A 2,833-nucleotide genomic window follows, 5' to 3' on the forward strand; every position below is an offset into this window, starting at 1 on the left:
TCGTCCAAACCGCCGTCGTCGCGGCCAACACCGACTCGTCAGCGTTTTCCCGGATGGTACTGCCCGACTCGCCCCGGGCGTCGGCTTCCAACCCGATCCCCTGCTTCTACGTCTACCCGCAGGCCTCCCGCCTCTTCGGGGAATGCTCGCCCGACGTGAGCGTGGTCGCGCCTTCCACGCCCGCGCCTATGCCCATCGACCTCAACGCCACCCCGGTGGCCGGTGGCTCGTCATCCGGCGGCGCGAGGAAACACGCGCGGCACACGCCGATCAACGTGCTCCCGGACGCCCGCAACCTGTTCGAGGAATGCCGTCCGCCGTCGACGAGGACTACATGCAGAACCTCATCTTCGAGGATGGTGCGCCGGTCGCTGGCTACGATCCCGACGAGACACAAAGCCAGGACGGCCGTGGGGCATTCACGCCGGCCGCTGGCTATGATCCCGATCAGGCGGCCTTCATGCGTGATCAGGTCAGCATCGACCTGGACGGCTTCCCACTCGACCACGAGTTCCCGGACGACTACGGGCTAGAGGAAGAGGACGAGTGCGACATCAAAGTGGAGCCCTTGTTCGAGGACGAGCTCGCCAAGCAAGCCGCCGGTCCTAAGCCGAAGCGCAAGCGCAAGCGTATGAAGGCGTACACGGCGGCCGAGGACAAGCTTCTTTGCGAGTGTTGGCGAGACATTGGACAAGACCCCAAGACGGGCGTCGAGCAAAAGCATTCAACCTTTTGGATTCGTGTCCACCCAGAGTTTCATGAGCGCAAGAAGTTTTCGCCTTACCAACTTGTGAGCACGCGCGGGTGGGTCTCCATTTCCAAGCAGTGGAGGGTGATCCAACAAGAGTGCAACAAGTATTGCGCACTCTTGAGAGCGTCAAGGCCCGCCCCGTGAGCGGCATCGGCATGCAAGACATGGTATGCTAGCAAGCCGCCCTCTTTTGTGTCATCAAGTTCATCCTTTGCATGTTCATTTGCATATCACTTGCCCATATGCTTGCATGGAAACATTTTGTAGGCATTTCAAGCTTTGGAGACACTCAAGGTTCAACACAATGGCAAGTGCTTCAAGCTTTCCCATTGCTATCGGGTCATCAAGGACGAGGAGAAGTTTAAGGCGCAATATGCCGCACCCAAGTCGTGTGGGGGGAAGAAAGCCATGGAGGATGCTGGGGAGGGCGAGCAGGCACTGCTGCGGGGGAAGACCAACTCCAAGAAGGAGGACAAGCAAGATGCGGCCACCAATGCCTTGATCGCAAGCATGGATGGCATGATGAATAAGAAGGACTCAAGGGAGAAGGAGCGCCCGTGTTTCAAGGCGGAGCAAATAAATGCTTTCATGGAGATCCAAAGGAGGAGGCTTGAGCTGGACGCCGAGAAGCAAGCCAAGATGTTCGAGCTAGAGGCGAAGAAGCAAGCCAAGATGCTAGAGATCGAGGCCGCCAACGCCAAGACCAAGACAAAAGAAGTGGCTCTCGCGAGCATGATGACCGGGGTGGAGATCATGAAGTTGGATCTCAACACCGTGTCGCCAAGGAAGAGGCCGTGGTTTGAGAAGATGTAGGCCGACATGCTCAAGTTCGATGACGCGTGATCTACGGCGGCGAGCGCCATCTTTTTTGTATGCCGGAAGGTGTGCCGGCATGACCACGGGAGCCGCGATGGCGTGGTCGAACTCAAGTCCCATCCTTTTTTATGTGCTGGCATGTGTGCCGGCCGGCTGGCGAGTGCGTCAGCATGAACTGTGGTGATATTTTCTGAAGTCAGCATTGTATACCGGTGCTGACATGATGCCGGCATGAGACATGGCTGCTGGCATGATCGACTGCGAGCTTTTTTATTTAGAAGTTGAATGCAGACATGAAATGGGTCGGCACGTTGAGCGCAGTGCCGACCCAAACACAAAACTGGGCGGACACCGGGCGGGCCGGCCGACCCAAACGAACAAAAAACGGACAAATGTACCGTCCGTTTGGGTCGGCCCGTTGGAGTTGCTCTTACTCTTTCACTGTCAGCATGCAAAAATAAATAAATTGGAGGATGATCTATCTAGCTACAGGTCTAACCCCGCCGAGAACAGTTTCCTAACGTGGCTTTCTCATCTAAATGACAACGAAAAGAAAATCACTTTGGTGCGGATAGCTGCGTTATGCGCGCTATTTGGAAATGTCTAATGATATAATATTTAAGAAAACTAAATATTCCTCAATTATGCGCGCTATTTTCAGGGAAACATATGGGCTGCGTTTCTGGACGCAGCTGCAGCATGAAGGTACAACAAATGAGTTGTTCAGCAGACGACCTCATCATTGGAACCATGCGAAGTGAGAGGAAGCGAAGTGACGGTGGCTTTGGTTTCAAAAACACTATTCTCCAGCAACGGTGCAGGATGCTGGGCTGCTCTGTTTTTAGAGTGGGCACGCTGAGGTGTGAAAGTTGGCAAAATTTCTAGAGCTGTTTTCTGGTCCAAAATAATAGCCACTAGTTTCTGAAAATCAATGGCCATTAGTTTAATCCAACGGTATACATCTGATTTCGGTAATCAACAACTACTGGCCATTATTTTATCATATTGAGGGTAATATCATCAAAGAGATAGACTGATGAAAATTAATTTCTTCATAGTATAAATCAAAATTAGTAATCAAATTAATTCTTGATATTAATTAATTTTTGAGGGGTTGATATTAATTAATTCTGTTCATCTTCATTCTTAGGTACAGTTAGATTAGGGTTCATCTCTAGCCATTTCGCCCCTGAGTCAACCATTTCGTGAAAATAAATGTAAATTTCTTAATAAATAGTGCAATTACCAAACTACCCTAAAACTAAT

The sequence above is a fragment of the Triticum dicoccoides genome, chromosome 6A (assembly GCF_002162155.2).
Source record: "Triticum dicoccoides isolate Atlit2015 ecotype Zavitan chromosome 6A, WEW_v2.0, whole genome shotgun sequence".
NCBI lineage: Eukaryota > Viridiplantae > Streptophyta > Magnoliopsida > Poales > Poaceae > Triticum > Triticum dicoccoides.